The sequence below is a fragment of the Lasioglossum baleicum genome, chromosome 4 (assembly GCF_051020765.1).
Source record: "Lasioglossum baleicum chromosome 4, iyLasBale1, whole genome shotgun sequence".
Classification (NCBI taxonomy): domain Eukaryota; kingdom Metazoa; phylum Arthropoda; class Insecta; order Hymenoptera; family Halictidae; genus Lasioglossum; species Lasioglossum baleicum.
In genome coordinates, this window is record NC_134932.1 from 12,612,382 (window position 1) to 12,626,511 (window position 14,130).

The window sequence follows — 14,130 nt, forward strand, 5'->3', positions numbered from 1 at the left end:
AAAGCAAAACTCATGTTGCCAAACAGGGTGCAGTTCTCCGATTTTACGATTCTCGAAGAAAACGGAGCACGCCGACTGAAAATTGCGCGCGTCGTCTTTCATCACACGCGCGACTCCTTTCTAAGCGATTACTAATATTAATTGAAGCCAACGCGCAGGCGCGAGTATTTGCAATCTCTGTTGGTCCGACGGTGGCCGATTGCGAAATTTAAAGGGAGAGCTTGATCCTCGGAGGCAGTTCGAGACCTCTTGCCAAACACCTGTCTCTCCTCTACTCCCATCTGTGCGCATCCTCGCCTGCTCGTGTCACTGTTCGCCACGATTTCGGCAATCGAGAAACGGAAGCATCGATTCTGTGGTCGACTGCAGATTTTCTGCCTTTTCATATTTCAAGGATCGAGAGAATGTATCTTCTCTCCTTCGAAAGCACCGATTCTTGTCAAACGTCAATTATAGATCCCAGCCATCGACTGATCTCTCGCATCGATCGCACGTGCTCGATACACGACCTGGCGAACCACTTCGTTAATCTTGATAACCACTCGCAATCTCGGCGAACGATTGTCTGTCTAACTAACGAGCCATGTAGTCGCTAACATTCTCCGTTTACTCGGCTATTTTGCTAGCGAAACTCCACGCTCGGGTTCCGCAGGAAAAATTTGCGAGTATTGTGCCTGCTTGAGGGTGTGCCGAAATGTACTGTGCACATGGAAATTGGGCTGACTTTCCGGCTCGAAAAGATCGAGTACGCGCAGCATTATTTCGCCTCGAGATCCTCGGGCGATAACGCGCCATTTTTTAAACCTGTTTCTCTTGCGTAAGCGCACTTGCTTTTGGCGTAGAGGAAAGATTAGTACATTGCCCGGTGCTTGAAAATGTGAATTTTTTCAATTCAATGCTGCAATATAAATGATTATAAAATTGTTTCATGAATGGGAAATGTTTATAAGACTTCATCGATGGTAGACGATTGTAAAAGCACTTGATCGATGCACCTGCTTTCTGTTCACCTGGGAAAACAAATCATCGCCGCGCCGCGGTCGTGTCCGTGCAAATCTCCGACGCAAGTTTCGATGACGATAGCGCAGATCATTCTACTTTTCTGCGGTGACCCATATTCCCTGCTACCTCGGCCCGATTGAAGAAGCACGCGACATGTTTGAATAAGTCTTAAGCCACTAAAGATATTGCAATGAAATTTGAACTTCAGTTTAGAATAATCAATTCATCAATAAACACATATCTAAAAAAATAATTCCTTCTCAATGATTTTTTTGTGTGTAACTTAATATATTTCACATTTATTTCTTTAATTGAATTGTTCAAAATGTGAAAGTTGATTTTTCCCGAAATGTTGCGTGCTTCAATCGGGTCCAGCGTGAGATGTCGCGTCGCGTTGGTAAAGAAGCGCGAACAGCCGAAAATATTCGAACTCGATCGTGATACCTGTTGACTTCTTTCGGTTCGATTTTTTATTAACAAGGTCTTGAAACAGCTAAGAAATGGGGAACCGACATTTGTTGTGACCAGAGAATATTTAGGATGAAACGGATGAAAAAGAATCCTGGTACCGATGCAAACCGATTGCCTAAGCGAGGGATCCTCGTTCGCGATTTCAGGGTTGTTTCGAAACGCAATCGAGGGATAATAGCTTCTGGAACTATTTGCACAAAGTCGTGGGGACAGAGAGGGAACAAGACACCGAGGTCCATTACGCAAGTTTCTCGACTGCGAGTGACGTAATTGAAAGAGATAACGCGCATCGGCAGCGGTCGGTAGCTGATGCTCGATGAGGCTGGGATCGGTGGCTCGCGATTTAATAGGCAGCCGCTTCCTGTATGTACCATACTTCCGCCGCTGCTTGCGATCCTTGCGTAACAGATCATTCACACTCGCGATTACAGGCTTGTTTCGTTCAAGTTCGAAACTGTTTATCCTGCGAAGCCATTTCGTTTCGACTCGCGCACGCTCTTATGGCAACTTGAATGTTTAATGTCTTGGAGTTCGATCAACGGGTCAAGGTTGACATTTTTATTGTTGGTAGGACCATGTACGCATAAAAATCCACAATCGAGGGATGATGGTATCGTTAGCTTATACATTCAATGCACTGGAAAATTCGCGGATATTAACAGCTTGCCTTACATTTTGCAACACAGCCCTGATTTTGACATTATATAACATTGTTTTTGCAGTATCTGGTATTACTCCTTTGCACTCTGTAGTCGCCTCCAATCGCGTGACAACCAGCACTTTTCTCGAAAACTCTTGAGTCACCTGTGACGCGAATAGTGTCGCTCAGCCATCGAATCTAGAGCGAATTCAGATCGGCGACACGATCCAACAGAGCAAACTAGAAAAATCGATCGACACGACACTAAAAATACAGAATTCCAAGAGAAAAAGAAAAGAGTTCGTTTCAGGGTTAAACGAAACGCGTTAAGGTTAGCTTATTCGGAACCAATCGCTTTCCACTCAATTACTGTTTCAATTTGTTGCAAATCGCCATTGTCGCAACCGCGCTCGTTGGCTGCGCATTTTATTAACAACGTCCTGGTCAAGCGGTGGAACGCAAGGTCCGCTTAAAATTACTGTTTCCGACTGGAAAAACGCAGGAATTTAGGCCGCGTGTCCATTTTCAGGTAAATCGAACGAGAATTGCGAAAATTCCGTACGGAGCCTCCAGAAAATATTCGAACACGACGAACGCTGAACTGTTATAATTTCCTAAAGAAAATCGGTGCTCGCAACAAAATTTCTGAGGGAATGCAATTTTCCTGAGAGACGTGAACGCTTCGAAGTTCGAAACGAAGCATCGAGCTCGAGGAGGTAAAGCGCCAGCTGGACAGGTAGTAGACAAAGTGACAAAACAACCCCATAAAGGTGCAAAAAAGGTAACAGCCGCCCCTCCAGGTGTATTATCGTGGCAGCCACCCCACTTCTTGCACCTTTTCCTACTCCGTGTAGAGCCGTGTGTAGAAAGTAACGGCGGCGTGGCTGGATCAGGCTTCTCAGTCCATCAGAAACGTCGGATCGCGCGAGATCAAGGATCGCGGCCGTGCTTCCTGACGTCGCAGAACATCATCGATCCACCGGCCCATCTTCTGGTCCGGTGCGAGACATCCGTCTCGATCGCGATCGGTCTCTCGCTGGTCCTCATTTCGGTGCTCAAGGATCGACATCTACCATCTAAGATCTACAGTCTGCGATCGTGAGAAACATCCCCTTCGATCTACGGAGTCACCCTCGATCTTCCCTGATCGTGGACGGTTCGCGGAGGATGCTGACGTGATAAGGTCCTTGTGATCTCGGTCCTTTTTTTATTTGAGAGCTGATTATTCATTGGTAAGAGCTGACAAGCTTCTTAATCGTGGTGCAATTTGAGTGTGATTTTTTTTTGTGGTCCTGATGATCTTTTCCGGGGTTAGGGCGCTTGTAGTTTGAAGCCGATTTTTCTGTTCAACGAGGTAAGTTGGCAATGCTTGTGGAGGTTCGAGGGTTGAAACAGGATAATGATTTTCTTGTCGGTTGAAGTCAGATTGTTTGCCGATTTTCTAAACAATGAGATTCTCCGTCACCCTTGATCAAATCTAAATCTAACTGCTAGAAGCTAAGTTTGTGGAGGTGTGAGGGTTGAAAGACGATGATAGTTTTTAATTCAATGACCAGACCACTTCCAGAACTATCAATCAAACTTTCGAGACCTCTCTTCCGATCACCTTTCGCTCCCCAGGACCACAACTGTTTACAACCTCCCATACACCTACATGTCCAGTATCTTTCGTAACGTTTATCGGAAAGTTCCCAAACAAACTAGCAAAATTGGAATTGAGGTTTCGTAATGGTTTAGGAGGCAACTTTCTACTGTTACGCCTTGCATTTCTTTCTAGATTTTCCGAGACGGTTACGAGAGGAAGAGAATGCCTTTCTAGTCTTGAAAGCTCTCGATCATGGCTCCGAATCGTTCTCTCGGAGGGGTAGACGCTTTACGGATATCCTCCGAAGCGGAAGCGTCCTTGCAAGGCAGCGTTCCTGCGACCCTCTGATCTCAAAACTGTCGTCCTGGCGATGTTTGACACGATTTCCCGTGATCCCAAACCGGTTTCGCGTCGCGAGCGCATGTTTCATCGGATGCCGGGACTGCAACTATCCCGTTACCTCGCAAATTGATACCCGACCGATAGAGGCCAATCCTGCCACCAGGGAACTATTCTCAGCCCTCTTCGAGGAGACTCGGCCTAAAGCCGAGTGTCCATTTCAGAACAATTTTTGCAGTAACTTTGGTCAGCGTTTCTTGTGCAAGCAGATAGCGACAGTTCGAGATCAATATACTACGGAACTTTTTCAAAAAATGCTGAACTATAAGATTCCACAGAATTTCTTTGTCGCTCAAATGTTGTCCCTCGATGTCAATTCCCAGTGGACAGGATTCACGATTTTGACCCGAATTCTATAAAATCATCTTTCGGTTGGTTCGTTAGGTACGATTCCATATTTCAGAAGTTGTTTCGATGTGGATATGTATGTTCGGAGGTGGTCTCGGGGGAAAAATTGTCAAGTGTACACGCATCTTATGGTTGTGAGACACGTCGCTGGCGTTTTTGCTGAATCGTATCGGAAGTGGTCACGAACCAGAGTATAATCACAGTGCGACGATTCCGCTCGGTCGCACGAGTTTTTCAGCTCGGAACGTAGCTAGCAGTTTGCTGGGCGTCTCGTTGTCCTTCGAGACTGTTTGAATTAAATACTCGCTGCTTTCGGACGAGGAGAAAATGGTGGGTTGCCGTGGATTTACCGGAAAACAAACATTATTTTATTGCGGTACGGGATTATTAGTTTCACCGTGCAAAAAGTAGTCCATTGTCACCTGTTTAGTGACCTTTTGTTACATTTTCGACGCTGACCTTTTAATTTATTACCTATCGATTGTAAAGCGATTACTTTACTTCATTTACTTCGAATTTTCAACAACTGCATCTACAAAAATATTAGCGTGACTGTACATATACTATAACTTGAATTTTTATAATTCGCTGCAATAACCGCGATAAACGTCAGGTAAGTACAAGTAAAACCTACCTGCAATTAACATTCCGTCTGGCAATGAACTTCGTCTTCGCTAACATTATAGCTAAACCGTATTATATAATCGAAAGATGCAACCGCGGTTACTTTCCTTCAACGTGCTAAAAGCAAAGAAGTTCGCAGATGAACGCCAATTGTGAGGCCACCGTAAAATATTCTTGTTCCGACTAGGAAGCGAATTAAGTACTATCCGAGGCTATCGAGTTTCCCTAACATTGCAGTGAGATTTCCACCGTTTCGTATTCCGTTTTGGACAACGTTCCGGTAATTATTTACAAACAGGCACTCCTCTCCGATTTTGTTGAAATTTAAATATGTTATAGATTTCCACATTTTGAACAACTTTTTCCGATTCATATACAGGCAGTTTAATTTTCGAGATATTCGCAAAAAACTATTGCTAATACTGTATGGAATTTTCCGCATTCTTGCACGCTCCGCGGCGTCGGTTTACCTTCTTTTTTTGTAAACACGCTGTGAAGATTCGAGAGAAAACAGGATCTCACTCTGGTCATACATATATAACATAAGGTGAGCTTTCAATTTTGAAAGACTACTCCTGGATTTTCGTATGCGTGATCTAGTTCAAATTCTGGATGACAGCTACAATGCATTTTCCGTTACCACGGGCGTGCAAGAATACGGAAAATTCAATGCAGTATCAGCAATAGTTTTTTGCGAATATCTCGAAAAGTAAAAGCCTGTATATGAATCGGAAAAAGTTGTTCAAAATGTCGAAATCTATAACATATTTAAATTTCATCAAAATCGGAGAGGAGTATCTCTTTCTAAATAATTACCAACGTTTCTTCTCCTTGGAGAAGTAGTCGGTTCCACGGGTGAACGACCACCGTTCGAACTAGAAATCTAATTGCGAGCCATACGTTCGCAATTTCACTCTAACCCGAGCTCGAGCGCGTCATAGGCGTAGCCTCTCTGTCCACGAAAGTCTTCGTTGACGACGATCTACATACAGTATATACAGTGTCTTCCCTCGTCAAAGAGTCGTCCCGTCTACTTCCTACGATTAACTCGCTTTCATCCTTTTTACGGCACTGAAGTTGCCGTGAAGTTTACTGTCGACTTCAATTCTGGCGTGATCGGTCTCCGAGCATGAAAGTTTCTAGGGTTCAATTTAAATTGTTGCTTGTAACTTTTATTAGACTGAAATCCTAATGCAATCATTTCTGTCTTCTTAAGCGACTTTCTAAAAACATAATTTAACACTTTAATAACGAGGATTTAATACTTTGATGCTAAAAGAGTTGAAACCAAGTGAAATTCTTTATTGCTTTTGCCCGCTTTGCACAATCGTCGATAAATAGGTTAATAGAATCTCGTGTACACGAATAAGCAGTTTGATTTCTTTCTGCTGACCACGTATCTTTGCCCGTCTTGCTGATAAGTCGTTTGTGGGGACTGAATCGTGTTCTCGGATCGTCAGGTTGCAAGTTACTCTTAAACGGGGACGCAAAATAATACAAACGATAGAAAACAAAAGAATTTAAGAGAGTCTCGAAGTTACTTCGGACATTCTTCTTATTTCGTGTAGTTCTCTTTTAGCATTGTCTTCTTTAGTACGAGTGTGTCGGTTCGAGTCGATCTCTTCTCGTTATCGATCCGTTCCGTTCCCTGGAATATCGAGTATCATTGTATTTCAGGCTTCGAGAGATAATCTCATCTATTCAGAGATGCAAGACGAACCTCTCGTTGCCTTCTGTATTCTCGACGTTGGATCTATCGAATGAATGATCCATTGGACAGAGTGTCGCGTGTCAATCCATAATTTTATACCTGCAATAACAATTTTCTTCCATCATTTTCTGACGAGGGTCACGCACGGGAGATTAGAATGTCCGAGTTTCTGGACCAAAGGATCTAGATTGAGTCGGGCTTCGATCGGAGCTGGTTACGAGACGCTTGATCCCATTGCTAGCCGCTCGCACAGCCTGTCTCCCGATCGCGATTATGTTTCCCGCCATGAGAATTTCCGCGTCCCGACCGGAAAGGCGTACAACCGCTTCGCCAATGGTGGTACCGCTATTCCACCACCACCACCACCACGACCACCATAGAATGTGAGACAGCAAACCACTTTCGTTTTCATCGACGCGGTTTTCAACCTCTCGCCACTCATGCTGGGTCATCAATTATTCCGTCCCGGTGGACATTCTCATAAACATCTCCCCAAAAAATGAACGCCAACGCAGAAAATAATTTTTCGTTATTTACTTTACTATTCGACTGTAATTACTAAACAAAAATGAGCAGGTGTAACTTGAAACAGTAAAGAAATTAGAAAAATTGAAAAATTCTGTTTTAATATTTTTATTATCATTCTTTTTATTATTATTATTATTATATACGGTCCGTGGTCCTTTTATACAAATGTTTACTGTTGTTTACAGTAGAACTGATAAAAACAGAAAGAAAAATAACAAAAAAAAGTCTTAACCTAAAGTTTACATAAAAAGGGACAATCGCGAAACGAAGTAATCTTGCGTAATTTTCTTTTGAATACCTGTAACGTGCCATTAAAAAAATCAATATTATTATACAGCGTGTTTGAGCTTGCAATAATGCGATTTAAAGGATGTATCACTCCATATGTGGATTTGGATTTCATCGTTTGAAATCCTGCTCTCGTTCTCAAAACACGTTCAGATACGTAGAAATTGATTTGCCTCAGGAGTGCGGGATAATCTATATTATTATTTATCAAATTAAAAATAAAGCTCTGGTCGCGCGCGCGCGGATACTATTCTTCGATCAGATAATGTTTCCGGGTTGACTATGTTTAATATTTTAGAGTATTCATGATCAAAGATTGACTTTGGATTGTTTGTCTTATATGCAGAAAACCTGAGAAATTTATGCTGCACTCTCTCGAGCATGATTTCATACTTAACGCTTTTCGGAGACCATATAGTTGAAGCATATTCTAACAGGAGACGGCCAAGGGTAATATATAGCAACCTAAGTGTATGGATTGAATGAAAATCAGTGGAAAAACGAAGTATGAAGCCGTGCGTTCTTGAGGCGGAGTTGACAATGTGATAAAAATGGTTTGAAAAGTCTAAGGTAGAGGAGAAGTGAATTCCTAAGTCCTTAACTTCTGATATTGAGGAGAGAATACAGTCATTAAGACGGCAAGGATACATAACTTATAATGGGATATATTATTTTCTGGCGATAAAAATATTCGTGAACCGAAAATCGTTTGCGCGGACACACATCAAGGTCGAGCGGATCGCACAGGGAATCACGCGGGATTGCATAAGCGCGAAAGTGTAAGAGCACGTCGGAGGAAAGGTCAGTGCTCCCTCGGCAAGGCTCTTAATTTTCACACTGGTTTTCTCGAGTGCCTCTTACCAGAAATTCTGTACCGGCGACCACATTTCTCTCAGGATTTTCTCTACTTCGCGAAGTTACATATCGCCTCGCTCCACCGGTCAATTAACACCAGCAAAAAATTCTCTTGATACTTCACTTCGCTCCGAATCAGTCGCAAACACGAAGTTTCCGCTTTTCCAATTGGTTCCGTGATTATGAAACACTATGTACGCGATGTTTAATTCCGCGGAAGAGTAGAGAAAGCGGCGCTACGGTTTTAGGATTGATTGCACTATGATTCGTTTGATGAGTCTTTTTGGCCACCGACGTTATCCAACCCATCCAGGCTTAATTGCACGGTGAAAGTGTTTTTCATATAGAAGTATAATGGTTTCTGAGCTGTTTAGAATATAGCGAACTAACCCAGAAGTAACCGAATGATTGATTACGATCTGAGACGAGTCATAAAGTTTTGGATAACGGAGTTCGAACTGGTCGGGAAACAGAGAAAGTGTTTTCGAGGTTTCCTAGTGTTTAGAGCAGTGGTCTAGTCCAGAACTAAATTAACGGAATGTTTGATTGCAGCCAGAAACGTTCCGAACGTTTCTCAGAATGAGTTGGTCTGGATGAGTGAAACAGATGGTAATAACACGGTGAAAATGTCCTCAACGAGAAATGGTGTCTGGGATAATTAGATCGGTAACTGAACCCAGAATTAACTCGGACAATAATCGATTACATCCAGAATCGTTTTAAACGTTACCTGTAATATTTTTCTAGATAAATGTGTGAAAGCTCTTAATGAAAAGGTGAAAGTGTTTTTGGTGCATGAGGAATGGCATTCGGGTCATTACGAAGATCGATAGATAATATGTAAAGTGATTACTCGAGCAAAAGCATGCAGAAATTGCATAATGGAAAATTTCGAATAACGAATGCATCAGCTTTAAAGAAATCGACTGCGAATGCTCGTTCGTCACACGAGCGATTGAACAGGTTACCGCGTCTGATCATTGCGAGACGATTCTACTGATTGTAGTCAGCTAGTCGAGTAGTGAATTCTCCAAGTGGTCTTTGCATTGTTTGCGTAAAAATTGGTGTGTCGATCAACAGCAAAATCACCACGATGTTCTATCCATCGCATGGTTGTTGATAGGCCGTATATTTTTATGTAAAATAATAATTTTCTGCCATTGACGATCGCTGTAGCTCCCCTTCCTCCGATGTCTCTTTCGCTTCTCCAACTTTTCTCTTGTAAAAATGTCCGGCTATTTCGGAACAGTCTCGACAATCGGTTCCGCGTTTCATATTTCTCGCTCGAGAATCCTTGAGCGTTAATTAAGCCAATTAAACGGCTCTCTGAGAAACACGTTATTTAATACGTGAAATCAAATCGTAGAACAATTGGCATATCTCTGCAACTACGTGTACTAAAAAAGCAATCGTTCACCGATAAATTATGCCCGGCACATTTTCGATTGTGTAATTACAGGAAAAAACGGGACGCGATTGAATTGCAAAAGCGCGAGCTCTCCAAAACCATCGGCGGTGACTCGCGATCTGTTTGTTGCCTTTATGCTCGTTAACGAGTAAACAAATTAACGCTGTTTCGATTCCCAGCGATGATACCACAAGTGACCTAATTACCGCACGGTAATTACCTGTCCGCAATTAACGTGGCAAGGAACTCGCCGATAAATCAAGCCTCCTTTGTCGCTTAATATTTCCCGTGGAAATTCGTCTTGATAGCTAACTAAGCTTACATAGCTGATTTATGTAGCCTTCTAAAAATTGAAAACACCGACTGAAAACGATCCTAGAAGTTTTCGTGGATGAATTGTGTGAATGTCTATCTCAATTTATCCTACCTTGGTGGATAAAAATTCGCGCGCTAGTTTCACCAAGACTTTCAATTTTCTTCTCTTGCCAACCACTTTAGATTCGAAGACGTCTCGCATCATCGGTATAAAAATCGGAAGCGATCTGTCGTGCTCGGTACCCTAAACGGTGGATCGTTTCTGGGGCTATTAGTCTCGAAAGAAACATCGATGCTCCGTGTTCCTCTCGATTAGGCTCTCGGTTGCGTTAACTGGACGGGATGCACGAGTCAGGCTGAGGGGAAATTTCACTTCTGAACGCGACGACCGAGCGATCGTTCGTAAACCGGTGAAAGATCGCGAAAGCGGCCGCAAACCTGACATTCTGTGTACACGACGGGCGACGGGACCTTGCCGCGCGCAACAATGTTTCTATTCGAAGCAATCGTCGGAACGATTCGCGTCAGACATCATTTTGCGGTCGACGACCATTGTCTTGCGAGAATGATTCCACTGTTAGACTTTTTCCGATCGCTTTTTGACGGACACGCGATTGCGGCGTTGCTGTAGAAGAGTAACTAGATCGTGAAATCGGCCGGAACATTAATGAGTTTAACTTTTTTCTGGGAACTATGTCTCGAATGTTTCGGAAGAATGCAATTTTCTGTGCTCGAGGATGACATTAGGACATCGGCGGAAGATTCTAGGTTGCAATGTACTATTGTTGCGTTTTGAACGCTAATTCATCGGTTCGGAAATTGCCGAGACTTCTTCGACGGAATTGCAATTCTGTTGAAGTAGAAAGAATGGTTACAAAAGACAAAATGCATATGTAGAACCGATAATGCGTTGAGTATTCGATACTCTCCTCGACGGAGTCCAATAACTCACCGCATTTCTTCTCGTGCAAGCACGCATGTAACCGCAACGCAGGAACCGGTGAATTCTTTCTCCGAAAGAAAGTTATATTACATAATCTAGGTACGGCAGAGCCCAAGGAATTTAGAACATGTGATTGGCTTAATCAAGGGGTAATTTTTGTATCTGCTCCCCTCAGGTCGATTTACGTTTGATTTCCTCTGCAGAACCGTGCCTATTAAACATTTTTCAAGACAGAACGAAGGATAATTCTTTGAAATACCACTTCCTGGTCGAACAACCTAACTGGTATCCCTGGTCAGACCATAACTGGGGACTGAGGATAGTTGTCTGACCTCCCGTAGTTGCGCGTAGCCATTCATTTTCCACATTTTCCCTTAGAAACTTCACCTCTATCAAATTATTTACCGAAGACTGCTTCCTGCTCATGATCTTGTTACGTTTATAGGGTCACGATTTTACTATTATTTGTGGAGTCTGAAAAACAACCCGTTTGTTTGGCGGAGGAAGGGGACTCCCGCAGTCGTAACAGTTCATGGCTGTCGATTGGCGATGCTTCTGGCGGCCAGGTTTGCTACGCGCTTTAAAACGATTAAATAATAAACTCAATTTTTGGGCCTTGCAGATGCCGGAAAAGGTTTTACGGTCTAGGCATCTGCAAGGGGACAGCTGTAATGGTTATTACGGTCGCCAACCAAAAATGTGTCATCGAAGATTCTGCTGTGTATAATACAATGTTAAAATGGTCGTGTACAAAAGTTGCGAACGTTCAAGAAAAGTAATAAATAAAGCAGGACATTGTCAACAGACAGTACAGGCAACGTCTTCTCGAAGTTGCATCGCGTTCAACGAAAACAACGAATAAAGGAGTTCGTTCGGAAATTCGGAACACCGCCAGAAGCTGCGTTCTCCGTCTAAACATTCGCTACGCTCTATCGCAGGAAAAATTGAACGGTCTGTTCTCTGTTCTCTATGTAGGACCGGAATAAATAAAATCACGGTCCGACACGCGCTCTCTTCCTACTTTCACGGACCGTCTGCGCGAGGGACGGTCATCTATCGATGCCGGATCGTTGCATAACCTGCGCAATGTGCAAGATTTCGCGGGCATCGTGCCCGTCGATAGCGCCGGGCACTCGTCGCGCTCTTACCGCACTGTCATTGGCATCAATGGATCCGCGCTCGTGGCTGGATCACGCGATCGCGTGATCGAGAGAGCTCGATCGCACGTGAACCTCTCTCTCTCTCTCTCTCTCTCTCTCTCTCTCTCTCTCTCTCTCGCTCGCTCTCTCTCTCCACATCTGTCTGTGTCCACGTCCACGGGCGATCGAGGGGAAATCCTCGGCAGGAAGAAAGCGTGGCAAGAAAACCGTGTCTTTCCATTGCTGGCGAACTCCTTTGCGTCCGCTCGACGTGTTGCCAAGCTCGCAGCGGACGAGTCCTGTGATTATAGCACCGATCGCGAGTTTCGTCCGACACCGAAAGGCCTGGAAAGTAACCGGAAAATTTATGGAGTTATGTTTGAACAACTGAATAATGGACCTTGATCTTTGGGTGAAAGAAACTGGATCTGTTTGGACCTGGAATTGCAAATGTGGCGTGTTCGCCGGTAGACAACGTGTTAATTATCTTGTAATCTAGGCTCTGAGCAAATTACATGCATGTCCAAGTGTATCTTACCATTTTTCGAGGAGTGTGAAGCCCGATAGCGATCTTCATGGTTCCCATAACAGGACGTACACGTTCCTAACAATTACCATTCCAGGATTCTTATCAAGATCATCTAAAACGGTTCGAAGTTACAGAATCGCTTGCACTCTGGATCCTTCGCACAGCGATCTATTCCCATTGCGTAACGAGTATTATATGCTGGCTCGATCCTAGAGTAATTTATGCTCGGACCTGATGAGCGTGCTCGGTCAGTCGGAAGAGCTGATCTTGTTTACTTTCAAGGCGCGTTCACAAGTCAGCGATGCTCGTTTGCGTAGGCTCGTTTGTCTCTGCGCTCGCTATTGTCATGCGAGCTTGCCATCTTCCAGGTCCGGAACCTGCCGAAGGACACCTGCCAACGGTGATGGATGTGTCCGGGATAAATCTTGGAAACTAGTCGCAGAGAGCAACGATTAACGATTCGGGGCCGATCAATTTTCTGAACCCTCCGTGGACAATCTGGATCCATAACGCTTCACAGAAGTTGAAATTATCCGTATCTGTAAGTCAGTTTTCCTCTTCAGTGGTTCAATTCCTCCAGTTTCATCATCCATTCGAAACATTGACGGGACTCCACGTTTTCCATTAAAGTTTAGATAACATCAAGCGAGAAAGTAGCTAAAAGTATAGGTGACAAGGATATCCACATTATTTGTGCTCAATTTCTATTTAATAACCTAACTTACATAAACGTTCTGTCTTGTCGTTTCACGACCAAATGAAGCTACAAAACTTCAATTAATACCCTCGGAACACAGGATCTTGATAGTTTTCTATTAAAATTTTGATACGGGCAGGCCAGAAAACAGCTATTACAGCAATACATGTGGCAAGGACCAAGGAGAGAGAAAGTTTTATAACATTTTCTACCATCAATCGTTTTTAAATAGCCCATAATAGTCAAGTGTCGCATAATCTGTTCCATGGAACAGCGTCATAAGTTGTTAATTACCGTTGTCGGCGTTTAGCATCCCTTCCTATGAACATTTAGAAAAAAACTTGTGACAGGAGGTGTGTGCCAGTGAAAGTAACGACGAATCCCATCGGAGGAATTTAAATTTGAAATAGATTTTCAAGATAATCGAAAGAGAATATACTATACATTTCCATTTAAGACTTGGGCAATTTTTCGAAGCGAGGCAGCGGAGTATTACATCCTGCATAGCCGCACGATTTTTTAGAGCATGTATGGATCTTTTCTATTTCGTTGCGAACGCGGCCAGAATTCAGATCGCGTGGCACAGCGTTTACCTTTCTACCATAGTGCCTCGCGTAAACGTTTTACGAGTGCGTCGCGATTTATCTC

General features: G+C 43.4%; 1 protein-coding gene across 3 annotated transcripts in view; it reads left to right on the plus strand.

The window, feature by feature from the left end:
• The window catches only part of Sit (stuck in traffic), a 57,419-nt gene that overhangs the window by 33,901 nt on the left and 9,388 nt on the right, over window positions 1-14,130 (plus strand). The window contains exons 1-2 of one of the 3 annotated variants that reach the window (XM_076421778.1): window positions 2,978-3,345; window positions 13,154-13,326. The exons of 1 other annotated variant lie outside the window; for it this stretch is intronic. The gene's annotated coding sequence lies outside the window, so the exon portion shown is untranslated. Of the gene's footprint in view, window positions 1-2,977; window positions 3,346-13,153; window positions 13,327-14,130 lie in introns of those variants that run through there. One more of the 3 variants, XM_076421776.1, reaches the window with a different exon arrangement.